The sequence below is a fragment of the Lipotes vexillifer genome, unplaced genomic scaffold (genome assembly GCF_000442215.2).
Source record: "Lipotes vexillifer unplaced genomic scaffold, Lipotes_vexillifer_v1.1 scaffold543, whole genome shotgun sequence".
Taxonomy (NCBI): Eukaryota; Metazoa; Chordata; class Mammalia; order Artiodactyla; family Lipotidae; genus Lipotes; species Lipotes vexillifer.
The window spans coordinates 3900777-3914561 of NW_006799055.1; the positions used below are offsets into that span (position 1 = coordinate 3900777).

Sequence of the window (13785 nt, forward strand, 5' to 3'; positions counted from 1 at the left end):
CCTTGTTGCAGGATACTTCCTCCAGACCCTGGAGATTCTGACTTCTCATGAAAAGGACTCCTTTAATCCATCAAGCCAACCATTCTAGGCTGAATAACAGTTTACATCCACATCTCAATCCCTGCAACCTGTAGATGTTACCTTACATGGCAAAGAGGATCTTTGCAGAGATAATTAAGGATCTGGAGATGGAGAGATTATCTGAGATTATCTGGGTGTGTGGGCTCTGAATGTGGTCACTAATGTCCACTGAGGATTTTACTGCAGAAGAGAAGGTGATGTGATGACAGAAGCAGACTGCAGTGGTGCACTGTTAAGATGGGAGAAGGGGCCACAAGCCAGGGAGTTTTTTTTTGTTTGTTTGTTTGTTTTTTTTGCGGTACGCGGGCCTCTCACCGTTGTGGCCTCTCTCGTCGCGGAGCACAGGCTCCGGACGCGCAGGCTCAGCGGCCATGGCCCACGGGCCCAGCCGCTCCACGGCATGTGGGATCTTCCCGGACCGGGACACGAACCCGCGTCCCCTGCGTCGGCAGGCGGACTCTCAACCACTACGCCACCAGGGAAGCCCAAGGGAGTTTACTATTTAAAGAGACTCTTTAGAATTCAGCATCCACCAGAAGCTGGAAAAAGCAAGAAAAGAGCATCTCCCCCTGGAGCCCCCAGAACTGTAAACGAATAAATTAGCACTGTTTTCAGCTACTGAATTTGCGGCAACTTGTTACAGCAGCAACTTGAAACTACCACCCAGCTTCCAGGTCGTGCCCTGCCCTTCCCACACCCATCCCTGCCACAATCCCCACACCCACTGAGGCTCCCCCAGCCCTGTCCGTCTTCCAAACACAGCGTGCCTCAGCTTGTGGACAACAGAACATGACAACCTATCTCCCCCAAACTGGAAAACCTTTCTCTTTGGAAGAGAATTCTCATTAAAGGATTCTTTAATTAATAAGCACCACTGATGCCTTTGAAATAAACAGGTTCAAAATATTTTGCCTTCATTTCCTATTCAATGTGTTTGTCTCTATACACCGTGGGTGAACATAAAGCTCAGAAACAGTAAGTGCTTGTCAGTCACTTATCCCTTCTGAGCTTGTTTTCTTTCTAGAAAAATAGTGTAGCCATGGAAATGAAATAAGTAACATATAAAATTTCTTGCATAACACCCAGTACATGATGAGCGCATGCTGTGTGTCATCACCCCAGCATGTGACACTCAGCCACAGGTATCATCAGACTGATCCCGGGTGGTCCTGATGGAGACAGGACTTAAGGAGCACAAGAACTGTCTATGAGCCAGAAAACCAATCCTTATGATTTCTTCCCAGTCTCACCACCTATGGACTCAAGGATGTAGAGAAACTCTGCTGGTGAGAATGGAAAATGGTGTGACCGCTGGGGAAAACAGCCTGGCAGCTCCTCAAGAAGTTAAGCATACCGTTACCATCGACCCAGCAGTTCCACTCCTAGGTACACACCCAGGAGAGATGAAAACATGTCCACACACAGAGTTGTCCATAAATGTACAGCAGCATTGTTTGTCAGAGCCAGAGGGTGGAACACAGCCCATATGTCCATCAACCGATCAAAACAAAACAGGGTAAATCCACAAGATGAGGTATTATTCCGCCACGCAAAGGAAATTCTGATCCATGATGTCACACGCACAAACCGTGAAAACACAATACTAAGTGAGAGGGGCCAATCACAAAAGGCCACGGGCTATGAGTCTTATCTACATGAAATAACTAGAGGAGGCCAGTCTACAGAGACAGAGGTAGATGAGTGGCCGCTAAGGGCTGGGTGCTGGGGCTGCTCTCGTGCACAGGGTTTCTGCTTAAGGGGATGAACTCCCAGGGGACTGGGAGTTTGGGGTGAGCAGATGCAAACTATTATATACAGGATGGATAAACAACAAAGTCGTACTGTAGAGCACAGGGAACTACATCCAATATCCTGCGACAAACCATCATGGAAAAGAATATATACATGAATAACTGAGTCACTGTGCTGTACAGCAGAAATTAACACAACACTGTAACACTGTAACACTGTAAATCAGCTGTACTTGAGTACAATGTTTAAAAAAAGAGAGAAGGCGCACCAAGTTCTCAGCAGACGCCACAGCACTGTTTGCTCAGAGATGAATGAATGGAAAGAAGTTAAAGACATAACCAACGAGAACCAAGAACGGCTGATGGGGAATGGTGAAGGGGGAGGGGAGAGAGAGGAGAAAGGCTCTGAGGATGCTCCTGGAGCGGGCTCACAGAGCAGCTGGGAACATGAGACTGTCATCAGCAACACCTACAGAATTACAGCTGAATTGCAGGAGGCAGCCAATGTCCTTGAAATCCACCCCCAGGGAATCATTTATCTGTCCGGCCCTCTGCCTACCCACCGATTGGTTTTTTCCAAGAGCCAACCTTCAACCCGACAGCAACTGTCCACAAAGATCCAGGCAGGCTACAGCCCTGCAAAAAAACCCCACTGCCTTGGTCTGAGAAAGGCAACCATGCCAAAGCGACGGTGCATCTGATTTTCCCTCTCCTTGGTGCATGAGCTAATTAAAATGTGTTTGGTCATCCCTGAAGAAGAACGGGCAGCTGCTGGATGGCAGGGCTCAGCGGAGGAAACCTGGGGTGACAGTGCCCACAGAAACCGATGGACAAGCATTTCACACACGTTCTAACTCAAAGAGGCAGAACAAGGAACAGTCTCTGAAATCCTCAACTACACAGAAAAATGCCACTGGGTGTCCACGCGTGTGTTTTTACACATGAACAGGAGCCCGGTTGCTTTCACTCCGAATTGAAGCCTGGAGACCAATGATGAAGTCTTTCTCTGGCACTGAGTTGGAGTCACAGGATGGCAGGGCTCAGCGGAGGAAACCTGGGGTGACAGTGCCCACAGAAACCGATGGACAAGCATTTCACACACGTTCTAACTCAAAGAGGCAGAACAAGGAACAGTCTCTGAAATCCTCAGCTACACAGAAAAATGCCACTGGGTGTCCACGCGTGTGTTTTTACACATGAACAGGAGCCCGGCTGCTTTCACTCCCTCTGCCATTCTGCACCGTCCGTTCATTTAGTTTGTTCTAACTGAAGCCAAAAGCTAGTTACAACAGAACAAACATTCCCACACTTTACCATCGCTAAATAAAACAGTCCACGTTCGTACATCTTTACGTCTAACCAAGTTTTTAAAAAATCAATTTAAAACAATTTACTGGTGTTTTAATCTCTCATTGTTATTCTTGGCTAAAAACACCTGTTTTCTTTTCCCTGATTCAGAATAACAGGACAATAAAAAGGAAACAAAGCTCAAAAGTGAAGGGTAAACGGAAAGCTCTACTTATTTATATCTAGTAAGTTAACTTTTTTCTGACCCTGAGTCTCTGAGATAATAAAATGCTCCTTAATAAATTTTTTTTTTTTTTTTGCGGTACGCGGGCCTCTCACTGTTGTGGCCTCTCCCGTTGCGGAGCACAGGCTCCGGACGTGCAGGCTCAGCGGCCATGGCTCACAGGCCCAGCCGCTCTGCGGCATGTAGGATCTTCCCAGACCAGGGCACGAACCCATGTCCCCTGCATCGGCAGGCGGACTCTCAACCACTGCGCCACCAGGGAAGCCCCTTAATAAATTTTATAACTCAAGATTTGCTCCAACTCAAGGAATTACAAAAATGCTCGGTTTTGAAATAGTTGTAGTACCTCAGCATTATGACAAAGAAGTGATCTCAATCCAACTTTCCTGATGTCACTATCCTGCCTAAAAAAAAACAAATAGCGCAATACCACACAAATTAAAATCCCACCTATCCACTTCCAACATCAAGGAAATAAGGTATTGGGTTACATGTGACATAATTTAGGAACAGACCCCATATGCCAGGGCCCAGGCCCTCCCGCCATCTAATCCCCAAGTCCTTAACACACAACATCGTTTCCTTTTCCTTGTTAGCCTGCACTTTTAAGCACTATCATTAAAATATACATCATGTAGTAAAAGGGAGGAAATTAAAATGCCAACGATAAGCAAAGCTTGATCTCAATTCTTCAATCCAACTTGTGTGCATTCGGCCCTTGCCACACCATAAGGGACTTCACTGGAGCACATGCTCTAACGACTAGGATCCATTATACAAAGAGGAGTGTTCAGATTAGGGTTATCTCCCCCAAAGACAGCAAATCCACCAAAAGACAGTCATATGTTATATAGAGTCAGTGAGATTATGGGAAATTTATTGGTTTTGGTCAGCTTTCCCTCAGAATTGTCTTTATTAAAGATTTACTTACAGCTATTATATAGTCTTTCATTCAATCTTCGGCTACGTTTAGAAAAGGAGAGCTCAACAAGGTAAACGGAAGTTCATCAAAGTAGTGAGAGGCGCCATTAATTTATTAAGGTTCATAGTTTTGAGATCTAGGGCAAGTGACTTCATCTCCCTAAGCCATGGTTTTTGTCTGGTGGTGGTAGTGGTGGTACCCACCTTGGAAGAATTTTTTTGGACATCACGTGAAATGATGCCTGAAAAGTGCTCAGTAGAGAGCTCATTCTCAGCATTAAATAGCTATTATTACCCTCAAAATACTGCATCCCTGATCCCGTTCTTGACAGTCTGCTCCTTTCACTCTTACTTTTCACACGTGATTACAGAGTGCTCTCCATTTTCCATCCTGACCTCCCTCAAATCTGTTGATTTCTCTTCACCTCCTTAATCCAAGCTACCCAGATCTGATTTACTATGGATGAATGAATGAATGAGATGAATAAATGAAAGAATGGTCATTTTTTTCAGTCTGCCCATCTCTGGTAATGTTGCCAGCAGTTGGAAACACCCATTAAATGAAAACTCACAGGTGTAGGGCTTCCCTGGTGGCGCAGTGGTTGAGAGTCCGCCTGCCGACGCAGGGGACACGGGTTCGTGCCCTGGTTCAGGAGGATCCCACATGCCGCGGAGCAGCGGAGCCTGTGCTCCGCAACGGGAGAGGCCACAACAGTGAGAGGCCCGTGTACCGCAAAAAAAAAAAAAAAATACAACAACAGAACTCACAGGTGTAAATAGCACATACGGGGCAATGACAACTAAAGACATCTTTCTTTCCATACGAATATTTCTGACTCCGTTCTACCCAACTTGTGTGTGACTTGGTGTGTTGAACCTGAGTGCGGAAACGCATTTGAAATCAAAGGGAAAAAAATAAACAAGCAATTCATGTTTTATGGATTCAATATCCACATCATTTATGATGTGCAACATCACTGTTTCTTTTTCCACGATCTGTAATCATCTCATTTTCTTTTTCATGTTAGGTTTGCATCTTTGCCCTCTGTACCTGCATGAGGCCAGGATAATGTCTGACCATATTGTTTATCACCATAGTTCTAGTGCCTAGAATAATGTTTAACACATGACAAGAACTAAATAAGTGTTTGTCAAATGGGTCTCCGCAGCTCTCCTCTCACCCCTCCTCTGGACCATTCTCCACACCACCAGCTACAATGATCTTTTTAAAAATATCAATCTGGCCAAGACCATTCAATGGAGATAGAACAGTCTCCTCAACATATGGGACTGGGACAGCGGGACAGCCACGTGCAGAAGAATGAAATGGGACCCTCACCTCACACCATAGACAAAACTAATTCAAAATGGATCAAAGACTTAAATGTAAGAGCCAAACTATAAAACTCTTAGAAGACAACACAAGAATAATTCTTCATGACCTCGGATCAGGCAATGGCTTCTTAGACATGACACCAAAAGCACAAGCAACAAAAGATTAAGTGGACAGATTGGACTTCATCAAATTTAGCAACTTTGTGCCGCAAACAATGCCATCAAGAACGTGAAAAAAAAACCTATAGAATGGGGATAGGATATCTGCAAACAATATATCTGGTAAGATACACGTATCCAGACTATATAATGTTACAACTCAATAATAAAAAGACAACCCAATTTAAAAGTGGGCAAAGGATCTGAATAGATATTCCTCAACAAAGGTACACAAACGGTCAGTAAGCACATGAAAGTATCTTCAACATCATTAGTCATCAAGGGGAAATGCAAATCAAAACCACAATGAGGGCTTCCCTGGTGGCGCAGTGGTTGAGAGTCCGCCTGCCGATGCAGGGCACACGGGTTTGTGCCCCGGTCCGGGAAGATCCCACATGCCCTGGAGCAGCTGGGCTCGTGAGCCATGGGCACTGAGCCTGCGTGTCCAGAGACTGTGCTCCACAACGGGAGAGGCCACAACTGTGAGAGGCCCAAGTACAGCAAAAAAAAAAAAAAAAAAAAAAACACAATGAGAGACCACTTCATACCCACTAAGATGGCTATAATGAAAAACAGACAGTTAACAATTTTTGGCAAATATGTGGTGAAATTGGAGACCTCACATATTGCCATGGGAATGTAAAATGGTGCAATCACTTTAGAAAACAGTCTAACAGACCCTCAAAAAGTTAAACATAGAATTACTGTTTGACCCAGCTATCCACTCTTAGATATACACTAAAGGCTACTGAAAACATACATCGATACGAACACTTGGACTTGAATGTTCATAGAAGCATTACTCATACAGTCAGAAAGTAGAAACAGCCCAAATGTCCACCAACTAATGGTATACCATACAATGGAATATTATTTGGCAATAAAAAGATGGGAAATGCCACAACATGGATGGCCCTTCAAAATATCATGTTAACTGGAAGAAGCCAGCCATAAAAGACCACATAACATATAATTCCATTTATACAGAATGCCCACAATAGGCAAGTCTATAGAGACAGAAAGTAGATCAATGGTTGCCTAGGGCTGTGGGGTAGTAAACTGGGATGAAAAGGTGATGAAAATTTTGGGGGTGACACAAATGTTCTAAAATGGACTGTGGTGATAGTTGTACAACTCTGTGAAGATACTAAACACCATTAAATTGTACACTTCAAATGTGTACACCGTATGGTATATGAATTAAGTCTCTATAAAGCTGTTGTGCACACTGTATGGTATGTGAAATAAGTCTCTATAAAGCTGTTATTACAAAATACACATCTGATTACATCATTCCTTGGTTAAAATATTTCAAAGATTTCACCTTGTGCTGAGGATTAAGTCCAAATTCCAACAAGATTTGGAACGGGCCCCAACTTGCTTCCCCAGCCTCACCTTACCTCACTCTCCTCAATGCATCGCATATACGTAGTAGTTGCTCAATAAACATGAGCCTAGTGAACTGATTTTACCATAGTCTTCAGTGGTATTAGCTATAAATGAAGCCAACTTCAGCTTTAAGAAGGGACAGGAGAATGAGAAAGATAAAACATAAGGTAGGTGACTTTCAAAGGAAGCATTTATTCAAATTTCCAGTCAATGCTTTTTTTTTTTTCCCCCCCCTATTTCTAGAGCCCAAGGAAAGATTCTATGAGCACCCTGCACTCAGAATCAAATGCCAATTCAGATACAAAAGCTCTTTGTTTCCCCCTTGGGCTTCTGTATTCTTACTAGGTGTCAAATTCCTACAGGAAGGTAGCCCAGAACCTGGACATAAAAGCAGCTAAGGAGGTGTCCCTGAATTGGAAAGATAATGCAAGGAGAAAAAGCTCAACTCTGAGAGCATAAACATTTTCCTTCCCAGTGTTACATCCTCAATGTCATCAGCGTAACTTCAGCAATTGTCCTGAGAAGGGTGTCCACTGCCTCCACGGAAATAAAGGTTTAGGGAGGGTATCACACCACTCATTATTTGCAGATATTTACTGAGCACTCACCTTGTGCTGGACAGCAGGTAGGCACAGAGGACACAGACAAAATCCCTGCTTTAATGGAGCTTACATTCTGTTGGGTGGAGACAAGATTATCAATCATTAAACAAAACTACAGCATGTCAGGTAGTGCCAAGTGCTATCAAGCAAAAAGAAAGCTAAGGAAAGAGGAAGGGGTGCTAATTTAGCCAGGCATTAAGAACGGCCTCACTACAGAATGCAGTATCAGAGTAGAGACCTGCATCATGTGAGTATGTTGCTTTGTAGGGTAAGGGCTTTACAGGCAAAGGGAACAGACCCCTCAGTGTTCCTGAGCTGGCAACCTGCTCGGAAAGCCCGAGGAACAAAAAGGAGGCCAAAGAGGCCAGGGCTTGGTACGCGAGGGGGAAGCCGTATCCACCGAGGTTTTTTCATGTTATTGTCAGAGAGATGAGAAGCCACTAGAAGGCTTCTTAGCTGGGCATATGGCTTCTCTTTTAACCAAACTCTGGGCTAATCAAAGCAGATCATTAAGGGTAACCCGAGAAATCTGCATCAGCTACAGCAGGAGAGAAGCTAAGACCAAAGGTATCTATATACCAAAACACAAGAGACCGAATAGTAAATTCACAATTGCTCAAGCCGCATGGTTTTGACTATCCAGCTCTTCCTCCAGACCATGGGCCTCATGGAGACGGGGGCTGTGCTGATCTTGTTTCCACCCCCCCAACCCCATACAGCTGAGCCCCCAGAACACACAGGGAGCCCCAGGGAGGTGTTGGGCAGGAAACATTTTTGCAGCACATACCTTTAACTCATTCCACACATATGCAGATTCCATATTGATTTTCAACTCAAGACACACAATGGGACCTACATTTGAAATACTCTTTAGGAGACTTTTAAATCTGCTGGAATAGTCACAGGAAAGACACTAAGGTATCAACAAGAAAAACTTATCAATCACTAGCAACTACTGGATTCAGATTGGGCTTTTCTAGAAACTTGACTGAGAATCTTGGCTCAGGGCAATGAGGTATTTATTTTTCCGTAAAATATCTACTTGAAAGCTGTAGCACTCAAAATCGTACTAACTTCAGGATTTTGAAAAGTGGGCTAATATAAATTTGTTCTGAATCAGTACCTTTTCATACATAAAGATATGCTTGAATAGTATAATACATATAAAACTGGTGAAAATTTCTAAGCCAATGAAAATCACTCCTTAGTCCCATCAGAGACCACAGACTCGGCGAGAACGCTGAAATTTGTCACACAGAATTGTAAACGTGCCTTTCAAGTTGGAAACAGAAGAGGCAATTTCTGCTTCTCAAAGCTTACATCAACACTGAAAAATGGAATGAACTGACAAAGCTGGGAATTTAGTAAAAGAGAAACAGACAGCATTTTGGGAAAGGAGGGAATTCTGTACAGTGATCACCATCTCTATTTTTAAGGATTAAGTTGCTAAACTTACCTTAAGACAAAATAAATCAAGTTAATCTTAGGATAGTTTTAAGGGAAGATTGGTATAGTAAACTAAATACAGTATTAAAGTTTCAGTTCCATGAAGATATGCCTTACTTTGGCTTCTATCAGCTGAAGTAACTTACCCTTTGTTGGAATGGCATCATTTTCGATTCAAAGCAGTCTCTGGTTTATTTTGCAAGGAAATATTTTTAAGGCTATCATCTCCTACTCGTGCAGTTCTCCGCACCCACCATTCACAACTCCCCCCAATCCTTTTACATACACAAACTCAGAATTGATTAAGGGAACTCCAGCTGAGGATTTTATTAATTAGCTTGGGCAGTATGGAAACCTAAGCTTACTATATCAGTTGGCTCAGGCTGGCATAAAAAAGTACCACAGACTGGGTGGCTTAAACAACAGAAATTTATTTTTTCTGCAGTTCTGGAGCTGGAAGTCCAAGATCAAGGGGCTGGCCAGTTGGGTTTCTGGTGAGAGCTGCTTCCTGGCTTGCAGAAGGTGCCTTCTCACTGTGTGCTTATGTGGCAGAGAGCTCTCTCGTGCCTGTTACAAGGACACTAATCTTATTGGATCAGGGCCCCACCTTTATGACTTCATTTTACCTTAATTACCTCCTAAAGGCTCTCTTTCTGAATACTATCATATTAGGGGCTAGGACTTCAACATATGAATTTCAGGAGGACATAATTATGTCCACAGTACTTATATTTCCTTTCACTATGTCTTTGGTCTCGGGCAAAGCATGAGGGGAGCCACTTAGATCCCTGTCATCTCATCCTCTTGAGTCCGTAAGGGTTTCAGCAAACCCATGGGATTGGCCTTGCTACAGGTAGCATATGCATCCTACCCTGAATAGGCTTACGATTCAGCAAGCACGTCTGACCTCACCCAAAGCCCTGCCTCTCAGTCACCTTGACAGAGGGACTGAATTATGGGGGACCCTTCACCTTTCTCGACTTTTCCTCCTGTTCCAAGCCTGCAGCTAGAAATAGGGACTTGCTACAAGGCTCGTCCTCCTGGCTCTGGAATCCTAGAGGCAGCATCACTGACCAGTCAAGATCTCCATGCCTTGAAGGTGAAGACCCCCATGGTTCTGTGCAAACCCAGAGGAGCTCAAGGACCCTTTTCTCATGGGGAACTGGTCCAACAGCCTGGCTCACAAACCCAAAGCCAAACAGCAGCCTGGTAACTACACCTGATGGAAGCAAAACAAGTCAGTACAAGAGGGCACATGCTTTCAGTGGCTGCTTATAGGTGCTACTTAACGCATCAAGAGACTTAAAACAGAAAAGCAACAGCCCCTCAAAATCAACTACAAAACATTTGAACTTCCTCCCGCAGTCAAAAAGGGTGACAAACTTGTTCTATGAATGACGATGACAATGTCACCTAGTGCCCTAGAAGACCGATGTCACCTAATACGATGCACATTCCTCCTGAAGTCTTGTCCTCTCAAACCCAGCCTGGCCCGTCTAGAATGACAGCCTCTCCCCATGTTAAAAATTTCCATCACCTTCTGCAAGCTGCACAGGGAATTCACCTTCTCCAGAAAACCTCCCCCGATTAGACAAACTCCAATAATAAATACTGGAACTTGCAGCTTTATGGTATTTAATTTGCGATCAATTCTCATCATCTACATGAGTCGCTTTATGTATTTTCTAGAGCCATATTATGTCTATTCATATTATTGTTTTCCACTAGATGGTATGTAAGCTAAGGGTGACTGTGTGTGTAACCCTGAGTTTTTCTCATTTTCACCCTGCAGCTGCAGAACCTATTGTGACTGGTCAAAAACAGGCATTTGGCACATGCTACCTACAAGGTAATGGAACAGGGGGGCATTTTCTCTAGCTTCTGACAGATCGACAGGCTGTCTCTGGGGGACTCTGGGCTCGGACACCCACCTGCACAGACCCAAATGCACGGCAGCTGCTGGAGAGTGCGCAGCACCACGAAATGCTGGAAATTAATTTCCCTCCAGTGTCCCCTCCGACGTGGCCTGTCCTACAGTGAGTCTTAACTTATCCTCCGCCCACCAAACCCACTACACTCCATCCATCACTAGGAGTTACTGATTCTAACTCCTTAATGACCAAGAATCTGGATCCCCGTTCCTTGCAGAAAATCGATAAACTACATCTAACAGTTTTTTGCATCCCTACTCTGTGTCAGAGGCTCAGGCTACCACTACCCTAGTTCAACGTCACTAAGTTAAAGGGCCTCAGACCTCACATAGTCTATTTTGACCTTCGCGTCGTTGCCTTCCCCCAAACACACGCCAGCTCTGTGAAACTGCTCAGAAACCTCACCATTATCCTTAAAGCCTTTTAGCACGGCCTCTGGACGTGGATCCGTGGGGTTCCGACCTTGGATCTGCTCGCTGGAGCTACAGGGCACCTGGGGGCAATGCCTTCAGTTCTCAGAGGCTCAGGTCTCTAAACTGTACAATCAGGATGGCAAGCTTCCTCTCTGTGGGATTGTTTCAGGGGTTCTCAGAAGTGGTAGACGGCAGTTGTCTACAGAGGGTCGGGACATACTGCTAACAAGTGTTAGTGTCAATATCATTAGCATTCCCACCAACACCCTCCCCTTGGAACCAACAAGGCCACTTAGCTCCCGAGATCTGACTTTCACGGCACCTCGCACTGTACACTGTGTTCCTATTTGTCATATCTGGGCTGGCCCTCCCGGCACACTGAGTCCTCCTGGCAGGCAGAGATGGTACCATTTGTGTCTATTCATCAACTTTAATTGATAGACACTTGCTCAGCTGGGTCATAGTGAAGAGCCTGGGTGGCCCTGTGATGTGGGGCAATGTGGTTACCTGTGCAATCCCACTGAAACCAGTTTATTGCAAAAAAAGAAAAAAAAGATGTTTAAAAGCCCTCTTAAAGCAGAAACTAACACACCATTGTAAAGCAATTATACTCCGATAAAGATGTTAAAAAAAGAAAAATCCCTCTTTTTCTCCTCAACATTAGCTAAATACACATGACACTGAATCTGAAGAAACTTTTAGCTTGAGACAGTCTCAGGTAGATAAGCAGAACTGCAAGGCCCCCAAGGATGAACTCACGCTAAAGATTCGGCTGCAGTTTTTAAATACAGGACCACAGCAAACCCCTGCCTTCTTTCTTTAACTTCTCTGATTAAAAATACTTTAAGACTTCATAAAATGTTGGTACCAGCCCTAATGCATCTGTTATTTATTATTCTTAAGTAGCTGTGCTTACACTTACATAGGTTAATGTACAATTACAGCTATATAGGAATAGAAACGCATATCCCAAGTGTCATGAAAGTGAATGAACATCATTGACGTTTTTCTTCCATTTTTCAAACAGGCTTCACTGCCTTCTATATTAATCTTGTATTCATTCCCAGATTTGATCATTCAAAATTCCTGTTTTCATGTGAAGCATTAGGGTTTGAAAAAATACTGAACATATACCTATACGTTCACTTGTTCAGTGATGTACAAATAAGCATATATTCCCTTACTCTTGTTATCTTCTGTCTCAGGAAAAATAATATATGTTCATCATGATTTTATAAAGACAAAATAAGGACTTAAGGCTCAATTATCTCTACATTGGCAAAATACCATGATAACATAGGACTCCTAATTTCTCAGGCTCTGGTATTTTCAAACAACACCTATTCACTGAAACAAATAAAAGGAAAAATGCACCAACGATTGACAGATGGTTTTAACTTGGCGCTTGTATATTTGTGAAAGGATTATCTTCATGCTGGTGTATTTACTTTGGTCTTTACTGACTGGTGCACCCAACTGAAAGGATGCCCCTATGAGTACTTGCTTTGCAAGAGAAAAAGGCTGTCTCTGGTCTTCTCAGATGACCCAGATGTCAAGATTTTGATGGGATGGTGGGGGGGAGAATGGCTGTCTGTTTGTCTGTCTGCCTGTCTGCCTGCCTGTCTCTCATGTGCAGAGCTATCAGGACTCAGCCACTGGAGACTGTTGAGCCCGGGAATGCGGACAAACCTCAGTTACCTGATTAACAAGAAACAACAGGAACCAGACCTTTCAGCAGAATCTCTTAGCCTCCGCTAACCCAGCAAAGCTGTGCAGAGGACCACAGTAAGCTCAGAAATCACCAATCAGAGAGCTCAAGCCAAGCCCAGGCAACTTTTATCTCCTGTTGACAATATACTGGTGACCCTAAGCGGGACTAAATAGAAATAAAATATCAAGAACTCTGAGAAACAAAAGACGAAAACGTTCTTCTCTTGTCTTGCATCCTCTCTCGAGTCCAACAAGTAAGAAATGGAATCACAGGGGCTCAAAGTAGAGAAGCCGTCCTACCCTTGTGATGGGAGGATGGACCCAGAACACATCTGGCTGGTGAAACAAGTCAGCCTCAGAAGAGCAAACACTGCACAACTCTCACGTGAGATGCTCTCACATGAGGCATCTGAAATAGTGAAAGGTATGGAAATAGACAACAGAATGGTGGTGACCGGGGGAGGGGTGGGGGGGGGCAGGGGGGCTTTGGCTCATGGGTACAAAATTTCATTTTTA

At 44.0% G+C, this 13785-nt stretch overlaps 1 protein-coding gene across 3 annotated transcripts in view; it reads right to left on the bottom strand.

Moving 5' to 3' along the window:
* The window catches only part of ATP8A2 (ATPase phospholipid transporting 8A2), a 463903-nt gene that overhangs the window by 268308 nt on the left and 181810 nt on the right, over positions 1 to 13785 (bottom strand). The window lies entirely within an intron of this gene.